Source organism: Rhinopithecus bieti, unplaced genomic scaffold (genome assembly GCF_001698545.2).
Source record: "Rhinopithecus bieti isolate Rb0 unplaced genomic scaffold, ASM169854v2 scaffold_17174, whole genome shotgun sequence".
Taxonomy (NCBI): domain Eukaryota; kingdom Metazoa; phylum Chordata; class Mammalia; order Primates; family Cercopithecidae; genus Rhinopithecus; species Rhinopithecus bieti.
In genome coordinates, this window is record NW_016808962.1 from 1,500,243 (window position 1) to 1,511,704 (window position 11,462).

General features: G+C 51.3%; 1 protein-coding gene across 3 annotated transcripts in view; it reads right to left on the reverse strand.

Annotated features, from left to right (window-relative positions):
* TNS3 (tensin 3) overlaps window positions 1–11,462 on the reverse strand; it is a 311,508-nt gene that overhangs the window by 267,915 nt on the left and 32,131 nt on the right. The window contains exon 1 of one of the 3 annotated variants that reach the window (XM_017888093.1): window positions 1,524–1,658. The exons of 1 other annotated variant lie outside the window; for it this stretch is intronic. The gene's annotated coding sequence lies outside the window, so the exon portion shown is untranslated. Of the gene's footprint in view, window positions 1–1,523; window positions 1,659–11,462 lie in introns of those variants that run through there. One more of the 3 variants, XM_017888091.1, reaches the window with a different exon arrangement.

Consider the following 11,462-nt stretch of genomic DNA (forward strand, 5'->3'; position numbering starts at 1 on the left):
GCCGTCCTGCTCCTGGCAAATCAGGAAAATTCACAGCAAATCTCGAGTCCCGTCTTCCTTTATGGGTCTGCGATTTTAGAAGGAAATTAGAAACCCGAAGTTCAGGAGGTGAAGATGACAGGGTGATGGAAGAAGATGGACAAGCCAGGATCCTGAAGGAAGGGTCACTTAGAAACGCCAGGAGGAGAGCTGGGCAAGATCCACAGGCAGATCCCTCCTTTCAATGCCGGTCGGACTTCACCAGCCTGCCCGGGGCAGTGGATCTTGGCTGTCTACAAGAAGCTTTGTGGCAAGACTGAAAATAAAAGATCATGTTCAAGATGAAGCCACTGCCTGTGGTCTGTCGGGGGCAGGGGAAGAGATCCCTGCCTCAGAGCAGGATAGGGGGTCTTCTAGCCTCAGGCCAGCTAACCCTGTACTCCTACTACTGGCCTTCACTCCAGGCCCAGCCTAGGGGTGGTGTCCCGGATCTCAGCCTTTGTGGCTCCAACACTCTAACTTCAGATCTACAACTCCACGTGCAACTCCACATGCCTTGGATGTGGGGAGCAGTCTGGGTGGGCTAAGTTGTGGCCTTTATGGCTGACATATGTGCAAATTCCAGCCATCAATTCAACTGGCCGACGTTAACCTCTCAAGTTCTGGCACTAAATATCCATCTTTCTGTTTCTGCAGTAGAAGAGCAAAGCTGCTCTTCAACTTTCAATTACAAAGGAAAAAACCTCCTCCTAGAACACACCATTCTGGGTTCCAATTCCTCACTAAATCATCACCTGGCAGACAAGCAAGCATTCTCATTTCCCCCTGTCCTTCAAATGACATCATTATTCACCTTTTTCTATATTCATTCCTTCATTCATTTTTCTGTATTCATTCATCATTTTTTTCCTATAGCATATCCAAACTTTAGTTTTTTCAAATGTCTTTCCCTGAGAACACTTCTGTATCATATTCATTCCAGATTCCTTCACATCTGACACAATACCAGGTACACAGAAGTGTCTACAAACAGCTAAGAACAGGACATGCTGCTGTCGTGGTTTACCCAGGGCAAACACGCCCAGAGGTCAGCTGGATCTACCACCGCCCTTACCACGGTGCCCACAGGAACCGGCGGGAGAAATCTGAATTCAGCAATGAACAGATAGCCCCCAGCAGGATAAAACTCCTCCAACCTGAGTACCAGGATTCACACTCTCGGGGGTCCACCCAGGAACAATGGTCGGGAGCAGAGGCCAGCCCACTGCCCATGCAAGCCAGAGTGGAAGGCAAATAGTTGAAAGTGGCTTTTTATTACAGGGATACCCTGAATCTGCTCTTACTTATTTAAAAGGGGAGCCATTCAGAAAACTCCCACACTTCATTACTAGTAACAAATAACATGCATGTGATAAACCTCCCGAGTGAGGACGACAAACTGATTTTTCACTGGCAAGAAACTGCTCAATCCTAAGGCCAATCCGAATTCCCCAGCAGGCCACCTCTCCAGCCCCTCTCCCTGCCCCCCTCTGACCTCCTCCTACCAGGTTTGCAATCTAGGCTCTTACACTCCAGGGTCCTTCTGCTTTGCGCCCTTGGGCTCACTTGGGGCTTCTCCCATTCTCCTTTCTGGCTGAAAACCGCTGTCCTGGGCTCAGTTGAAGATCTGCCTCCCATCTGACCTCCCAGACTGGTTAATCATCCTCCATGGCTGAACCACCCAAGGATAGTTGGAGCCCTGACCCTCTAGTGTGGTCATAAGTCTTGTGCCTCCAATAGGAAGTCCTAACCTTGTCTGGGATTTTCCACACACAGCACCAAGCAGGAGCAATAAACACTGGTGCAGGAATGAAAACATTCTGCTTTGCTGTATTTCTACCACATCAACACTGGGGTTCACTGCCTGTCTCAGACCACACCCTTCTGAGTCCTCCCAGAAGTAAGCTGTAGCTGAGGGTCTGGGGATGCAAAGGGACTCAGAAGCCAGGGCAGGTGGGGGCCAACTCCTCCAGGCACAGACCCTCACCTCAAAACTTGGGTGGCAGACTGGCCTCACTCCATCTTAAGGCCACAGTGAGCTCTATGCTGCTACCCAGCTTCCGATTTTCTTCATGCTTTGCCACAGTCCTCTGTGCTTTTTACTGGCAGGGTTGTCTCACCCTAGCTTCTGACTGCACCTGGTTCCCAGGAACAAAACGAGGTTCTTCCCAGGAACAAAACGAGGTTCTTCCCTGGGAGGATGGATTCCAGACAGCTAAGGCAGACATCAGCAAACCAGGCATCAGGAAGAGAGGCTATATCTCAACCTGGGTTGGAAACCCAGCTGGAACTGGGGACATGAGCCCTTCCATGAGTCAGACTTTAACACCAAGTACAAGGTTCCCTGGGAGAGAGCTGAGGGGCCACTCGTGCCCCTGTTTTGTCATTGGAAACTGGAGGCTGCTCCTATGCGTCCATTCCTACACATGATCATGCATTCCACCCACAGATATGTGAGCAGCGTGTGTGCTTGGTGTCAGAGGAAGTACAGCGGCTGGCTCACCCCACCCCTCCCAGAGGGATGATCTACACACAGCGTTAAGAGAGGGCACGGAGTCCCCAGATCATGGGAAGAACTCGACAAGTGGGCTGTGACTTGAAGCAGAAGCAGGCACTTTCCAGACAGGAAAAGAGGTGAGGAGAGGCAACGGTGGTAAGGCACCGTGTGTTTGGTGAACTGGCCAAAGGCTGGGTGGCTAATGCACAGCTGTGTTGGGATGCTGAGGGTAGACAGGGCTCAAGAAGCAAGGACAGGGTGGTGAGCAGGATTGCACAAAGCAGTGACAAGGGAGGAGCCCCCGGTACTGAGCTGGGCTGGACTCCAAGGTCACAGGGGGCTCTAACTGGCAAAAAGGAAAGCATCACAGGTGTATGTTCATCCTGAAAGACTCCCTGGCAGCCTGGGAGGACACTCAGGAGAAAGCAGGAGTGGACATGGAAACTCTAGGTAAGAGAACCTCAGCCTCGGGCAACAGCCCTAGAAACACAGATAAATGTGCAGGGGAGAGGACGGCCATAGCAGTGGAGATGTGACAGAAGATTGGTTATGCACAGGAAGATTGAGCATAAGGATCTGTGAGAAGAAAAATGGGAGCCACCTTCCTTTCCATTGGGGAGAAGCTTGCTAGTCTAGAAAGGGGAGCATTATAGTAAGCCCTGTGTTGGAAGACAGTAATCAGATATTGGTGTGACTCACAGTTTCCAATCTAGAGATGTAGATACATCTAGAAATCAAAGTAGATGTGAATGTGTATATACACACCAGTGCACACACACACATGCACGCACACACACACACACAAGAGAGATACTCCCAGCTCTGTCCTTGGAGCGGGGGGAGGCTCCAATAGCAACAGTCACCCCCAATGAGCCTGAAATCTCTTCTTTTTGGCCAGAAAGTAAGAGAGCACTCACAGAACAATGGATGTGTAACAAAAAGATACAGGGGCCAGCCCGTAGAGGCTCCCACCAGGCAAACTATAAATGACCTGGACATCAAAATAGTGGTAATATTGGATTATGACCCATTGAACACAATACGAATCCAAGAGTCTTTTGAGTCCCTACGGATAGAAGTGAATGATAGAAGTAAATGACCGCACACGCTGAAAGCCTATGTGGTCTCAAAGTACCTCCCCACTTGGTGGAAGAGGAGAGGGAGAATAGCAGGAGACAGTCTCAGAGAGGCAATGGGAGGCCTGGGAGCCAGTTATTCTTCAGGGTAAAGGTCTCAGCTTACACACGTCATGAGATGGGAGACTTGGAAGTTTTGTGCGGTGGAGAGACAGAATCTAACAGGCTGGTTGACCTTTGGAGAGAATACATAGTCTCTAAATACTTTCCTTTATTTACTATAAAAGGGAAAAGAGTAAGTCAACAACAGAGAAGCCTTAAGTCTCCACCTAATCAAGGAGTCAAGATGACCATGACCTTGGATGGGACAAGCCACGGTCGGCACCACCTGTGATTCAGAGATGAGAACACGCATTACCACTGGTTGTTTCTGCAGAGAGGCATCATCTAAACCAAATCCTCAGCACACTTTGGCCAGACAACCCAAGGGAGGGGTGGAGAGTCCAGATCCTTAGTCCCTCCGACGTGTGCTCACAGAGCCCCTGCCCTGGCAGGATCCAGCCCTGATTCTCCATTCCAAGCCTGCAGTTGGGGCCCCCAGACACTCTGAGCAGATGACTCCCAGCTTTCCTCTACCCACTACATGCCCCTCGACACAAAATCTGACGTGGCCAGTCCCACCGCTCCATGGCTTGAGGGTGTTTGAGTGTGAGGGAGTTCCTATGTGCCACCTAAAGCACATCTAAAAGCACTTTGTGGCCAAGCGCGGTGGCTCACGCCTGCAATCCCAACACTTTGGGAGGCCAGGGCGGGCAGATCACGAGGTCAGGAGTTTGAGACGAGTCTGGCCAACATAGTGAAACCCCGTCTCTACTAAAGATACAAAAAAATTAACCAGATGTGGTGGTGGGCGCCTGTGATCCCAGCTATCGAGAGGCTGAGGCAGGAGAATCATGTGAACCCAGGAGGCAGAGGTTTCAGTGAGCCAAGATCGTGCCATTGCACTCCAACCCTGGGGAACAGTGGAAGACGGTGTCTCAAAAAAAAAAAAAAAAAAAAAAAAGCACTTTGCCTCTGATATTGAAAAAGACTGCCATCAGTTTAAGGAATTTCTGACATCAGCAAGTTGCTGCCAGCTCTCATCTGCAGAAATTGAGCCTGGCCCTCCCTCCTTGTTCCAAGTCAGGAATGCTGGTCACTGGGGAGCAGGAGGCCCAGGCACTGTCTACAGAGGCCAGTCTTGTACCGGGCCCTGCCCAAGCACAGACTTTGGGAAAATCCTCCCTCTCAAGATCTCCCTTCTGTCTGGTTCTCTGTGCAGCTAGCTTGTGCTCCATCCCACATCCAGAAGGGCCAGCGTGCCTCCCAGGGCACTCACCCTCTGGGACACTCGGGAAGTGTTCAGACACATGTGCATCTCACCTTTCCAGCAAACATCTTCCCACCTGTTCCCCAGGGCCATGCTGGAGGGGGAAGACCGGCAGAGGACTTTCGGGTACATGAGGTCCCCGGGCTCAGGATATATGCATGGGGCACCTGAAAGACTGGAGAGCTGGGGAGCTGGCTTCCAGTCCCTGTGGTGAGGGGGCTTTCACCCAGGCTCTTACTGACCCAGCGACATCCTAGGGGACAAGGAGTCCACCTCCCAGAGTTGTGTTAATAATCAAAGATGCCATTTGTGAAGTGCCTGACCCTCAAGATGGTCTAAAACCGGAGTTAGCCACTCGGGTGAAAGCAGGACTCAAAAGCAGTACTGCTTTGTACTTTACACGACGCTGCTCCTCATGAAAATCACACACTCAGTAGATATGTGATGAATGAGAGTCCACTGGTCACAGAGAAGAGTGCATTTATTCCACCAGTTTAACCAAAACGTCTCCATTGGCTACAGAGTTTCCAGGCACACAGCCTCTCCCCACCCATGGGAGCCTCGTGGGGTGTGCAGGCTCAGGCTCTCAATGAAGTGTCATTCTGCAACTGCCACACTTCGGGACTTCTTCTGACAAACAGATGGTGACTTCTGACATCCTTCGCATGGTGTTTTTGCCCACCCTGGGGAAACCAGCATTTGTTCTCCGTTTCCCTCTGCTCTGGGGAATAGTGGGAACAGTGGGAAGTCACGGAGTTCCTTCCTCCTGACTTTGAGAAGTAAATAAAAAATGCTTTCCCTACAAAATTCACCCTCCAGTGGGTGCTTCTTCCCTCTTCCCTGCTCAAAACAGTAGCTGTTTCATTACAGAATGTGCACAGGAGAATAAAAAAAAAAGTGTTACATGAAGGTGGCTCACCCAAGTCTCCTCCAGCCAAGTCCCTGGTGAGATCTCATCCCCTTCCCTCCCTTCAGAGGAGCAGGAAGAATCAGGGGCTGCCAACAGGAGCATCTTCCTTCCTTCACCTCTCCATGGATGGAGGATGGGGGTGCCCGGCCTGAGAGAAAAATAAGGGCCGACCTGTCTCCACCCCTCACAAGCACGGAGGACACCTTTCTCATGGTAAAATGAACTCCCACAGCTATGGGCTGTCTGTGTGCCTCCAAAATCCACATGTTGAAATCCTCACCCACGAGGTGATGATATTAGGAGGTGAGGCCTTTGGGAGGTGCTTAGGTCATGAGGGGAGGCTCTGTATGAATGGGGGTAAGGCCTTTAAAAAAGGGATCCCACAAGACCCTTTGCCCATTCTGCCATGGGAGGACACAGATGGAAGGTGCCTTTGATGAACCAGGAGCCAGCCCTCACCAGACAATCTGCCAGAGCCTTGATCTTGGACTTCCAGCCTCCAACTGTGATAGCTTCCAGAACTGCCTGAGGTCACAGAGCTAAATAACCACAAGCCCAAGTCCCCAGGTCCAGCTTACAGACCTACTGCTACCAGTGGGTGTCCCAGAACCCAAGCACAGGAGAGCAGAGCATCCCCGCACTTCCGACAAGTCAGTTTCCTCCTGTCAAATGAGCTGCCCCACCTATTCTAACCAAAAATGAGAACACGGGAAACTGTCTAGTTAAGAGGTACCCTGTGCTGAGGACATCACGATTTACTTTTCCACTCATTGCCAAGCCAAGCATTTCTTCACCATCAAGTTGACTCCAAGTGGAAAATCCTTGCAGAGTTAGTTTGTACAAAAAGCCTGGAGATCCATAGTGTCAGGACGTACTCTGCCACTTTGAGCATCTCAAAAACTAAAAACGGAAACAGGTATGTTCACTTCCTCCGGCGGGGGTGGGGGGTGGAGAAAAAGGACACAGTTGTTGGTGTTGTGCCTGGCCTTTTAAACTCTTCCGTGATGATACATTGAGATGCGTAAGATGGCATTTTCTTTTCTTTTTTCTTTTTTCTTTTTTTTTTTTTTTGAGATGGAGTCTAGCTCTGTCACCTGGAGTGCAGTGTGGTGCGATCTTGGCTCACTGCAACCTCCGCCTCCCAGGTTCAAGTGATTCTCCTGCCTCAGCCTCCTGAGTAGCTGGGACTACAGGCGTGCGCCACCATGCCCAGCTAATTTTTGTATTTTTAGTAGAAACAGGGTTTCACCATATTGGCCAGCCTGGCCTCTTCTAGAACACTGAGGAAGAACTAGATGGTAGCCCATGCCACTGGTCACGAAACGGGAGGGCTTTCTACACTCCCCTCCCATAGAAATCTCTGTTACTCTGTTTGATGTGGACAAGGCACCCAAGGCTCTAGGAAGTTTACCAACCTGCTCAGCTTCAAAACCTGCACCAGACCCTTAAACAGGGTGCTGAGGGTAAGAGGACCCAACCTGGTCTCCCCTCTCTTGGGGGGCTGCCACGTGGAGGCTGGGGCACTGGCAGGCGGGTCACCCACAGATAGCCATCTCAGTTACCAGTGTCCTTTCGGAAACCTCTCTAACTGAGCCCTGTCCTTTCACACCTCCCCGGTTTCTTCCTGACGGAAAATGCCCCAACATTCCCTGACTTAGATCAGAAAATGACTACTGGACCACATCTGGAACTGTGGGTAATGAAGCCCTAGGGGATCCCACCCAGGAGCAGCCTGGACAGTTCTCAGCCAACACTGCTCCTCAAATCCCCTGCAGGAGCTGGTTAAAAACATACCGACATCACACGAACTCCACGCCTACTACTTCCATCACAGTCAGAGTACACCACAGTCCTGGGGGAACCCTAGGCAGTGATACTTCTTCACAATCTCCCTGGGGGTTCTGATCTATAGTTGGGTTAAGAAGCACAGAGCCATGGGATTTGGGGACAGAGGCAGATGCCCTGCTGTCCTGTAGCCTGGAGCCTCCCCGAAGAGGTCTGGACCGAGGTGGGCCAGAGAGCTGCGGCAGATCCTGACCCCACTCCTCTACTCACTGCCTGCGGTTTTATTATTAATTATTCCGGGCCACAGTTTCTTCCTGTGCTAAAGCGGATGATCAAATTGCAACCGACTTCAAAAGCTTCTTATGAGGATTATGCCAGACAGTGCACAGAGGGGGCTCTGGTACCACACCCACAATCATCCCTTCTCTTCCCTCTGCTATGAGGAGTTCCTGCAGCCCTTAATGCTTTGAGGGTAAGGAGGGAGATTCTTCCCAGACAGTGTAAAACTGATACATGGTTTCCGAAGAAGTTGTGCTGTTTTTATTAATATTAACAAATTTTAGCTACTTACTACTGAATTTTTTTTTTTTTTTTTCTTTTTTTTTGTTGAGAAGGAGTCTCGCTCTGTCGCCCACGCTGCAGTGCAGTGGCCGGATCTCAGCTCACTGCAAGCCTCCGCCTCCCGGGTTTACGCCATTCTCCTGCCTCAGCTCCCAAGGTACTGGGCTACAGGCCCCAGCCACCTCGCCCGGCCTAGGTTTTTTTTCTTTTTTTTTCTCTTTTTTTTGTATTTTTAGTAAGAGACCGGCGGTTTCCACCCGAGTTAGCCAGGATGGTCTCGACTCGCTGACCCGTGATCCCCCGTCTCCCGGCCTCCCAACAGGCTGGGATTCACAGCTTGACGGCCAACTGCGCCTGCCTGAAGTTCTTTTAAAAGCAAACAATTGCTTATGGTTCACTGTATTGCCGACTGGCGAGTCGGTATTTTTATGCCTGGTGAGTGAGCAAGCAGGGCTGAGAGTCAGACGCCTGCTCTGGAGAAGCTCAGCAGAAGGCAGGGTCTTGAGGGCCATCCCCCACCAGTACAGAGTTAACCTCAACACTCCATCTTCCCATACAGGTGGAAGATGTGCCCTCCTAAAAACTCCAGGCTGGCCCTGGTCCCACCACCACCAGCACTCCAAGGGAGCTAATAATTAAATGCCTCTGATTTAAAGTTCAGTAGGGCCGGGCACGGTGGCTCAAGCCTATAATCCCAGCACTTTGGGAGGCTGAGGTGGGCGGATCACGAGGTTAGGAGATCGAGACCATCCTGGCTAACATGGTGAAACCCCGTCTCTACTAAAAAATACAAAAAACTAGCCGGGCAAGGTGGCGGGCGCCTGTAGTCCCAGCTACTCGGGAGGCTGAGGCAGGAGAATGGCGTGAACCCGGGAGGCGGAGCTTGCAGTGAGCTGAGATCCGGCCACTGCACTCCAGCCCGGGCCACAGAGCGAGACTCCGTCTCAAAAAAAATATAAAAAATAAATAAATAAAGTTCAGTAGAAGGTGGCCCTGCCCTTCCACACACGGGGACTCCCAGGTCCCCAACTGAGTGTGATGCTCTTGCCTTAAAGTAATCCCTACTTTACCCAACTTTAACCCCCAAGAAGTTTCCAGTACATGAAAAGCACGCTTCCAGTAGATAACACCGCAATGCTCCAATCCAGAAGAAAAGGAAAAACCAAAATCACCATCCACACTCAAGAGAGCAGAAATGAAGAGCAGAGGCCCTATTTGTCAGCCACGTGTCTGGCCAGGGCCCAGCCTCCCGAGCCTTGATCTCATTTCACTGCCCAGGGGCTGAGGCTCAGACCTTAAGCATCTTACCTGAGCCACCTGTCTCTCATGGCATCCACATCGGGCACCCCTTGGCCTCACACGCAGTCACCACACAGCAGCACTGCTGTTCCGGAGCTGGACTGAGCGCCCAGGACCTGCCGTCACTGGAGGAGAGCTCCTTCCTTACAGTCTTCCTGTGTCCCAGCCCTGTGCACATCCACGGCATAAGAGCCTGAGGAAAACCCCTCCCCAGGCGGCCCAGGATGTTGAGGTGGTGAGGCTAGGAGCCTGTGGGCGATTTCTACACATCCGTTTTCAGCTTCCTAAAAGATTCAATGTATTGTTCTTATAATTTTTTTAAATATTACTAAAGTATACTTATAGCATAGTACTCACAATCCTCTTATCCTCCTTATTTTTAAAAAAAATGTTTTAAATGTTATTCAAGCAAACAAAAAGGCAGTTCAAGTCCCACCTCACCACTGGAGCTTCTCATTCTGTGTCTGCAATGATAGCCATCACTATCCACCCAGGCTAGCAGGGAACAGACACAGGCTTGCTCATGCTATAAACTACGCGTGTGCCAAGTCTGTGGGTCTCTCACTGTGTGCGCTCAGCACCGGCCTGGTAAGACACGGCTGTGCTCAAGAGGCGCTGCGGATGGAATGACTAAATCAACAAAGGCAGACGCCAGGTTTTAAGGTCACTCTCTTGACTACCACACCCCTCAGTCACGCCCTGGGCTGGGCCTTTGGAGCACCCTGGGCTGTGGCCTCCTATCTGCTGCCCTTTGAATTTCTGATTAGATGGTTTACAATTATACCGGCAGGGTTCATACGTCCATTCATTCATTCCCAAGCTTATAGCTGAGGAGGGAGCAGAGAGAAGATAAAGCCAAGGAGGCGGTGGACCCTCCAGGGTGAAGAGGGAGGCAGGCAGTGTGTGTTGGGCTCCAGTGTAGACTGGGCCTTGCCCAAAACAGGCAGGCAGAGGCTCAGGAGCAAAGGGTGGGAGTGGGGTGGAGGAAAAAGCAAAGAATTGAGGGTGATTCCTCAATTCCTGGACATGTGTTGACTTCAACTGGACTAAGAATTAAGAGAGATAAGGGGCCTGTGTCGGGGAGTGGAGGGCAAGCGTGGGTGGGGACCTCCAGGAGTAATCAGCACTCAGTGGAGCGCTGGGGACATTAGATTTGCAGGCATCCTTCTGTCGAAATTGCTGAAATTGCAGGGGGCAGCGGCACATACTGGACCCGAAGACACTTGTATCAATAGGGTTCCAGGAATTGTTCCTCCCAGCCCTCTAGGTGTCCACCATTAGTCACCAGCACAAGGTACTGGGGACAACCCTACAGTTCCATCAGCTGGCCAGGTCCACATTGTGCATCTTCCCTGCATGAGGTCAGGAAGGTGAAGGTCAGAGGGACAGCAAGCCAAGGTCCCCGCCTTCCAGGAGCCCTCAGCATGGCCCCAAGTCTAAGCCGCCATCCACCCCTCCACAGCCCTAACTCATCAGTGCGTAACTACTCTGTGCAGCAACACACACAGGAACCAAAGCCTCCCAGCGAACCTCAGCCCAGAGGAACGCGGAGAAAACTATGGCTCACCAGCTCATGCAGGCGCTGCCAGGTGCTAACCCCAGATGCACATGCACAGTGGGGTCCAGAATTGTCCCCAGCCACCCTGGCTCTCATCCTCCAACTTCTGACGGAGTCTCACTCTGTCGCCCAGGCTGGAGTGCAGTGGCACAATCTCAGCTCACTGCAACCTCCGCCTCCCAGGTTCAGGTGATACTCCTGTCTCGGTCTCTCAAGTAGCTGGGACTACAGGCATGCACCACCACACCTGGCTAATTCTGTATTTTTAGTAGAGATGAAGTTTCACCATGTTGGTCAGGCTGGTGTCAAACTCCTGACCTCAGGTGATCTACCCGCCTTGGCCTCCCAAAGTGCTGGGATTATAAGGGTGAGTCACCACCCACCCCACC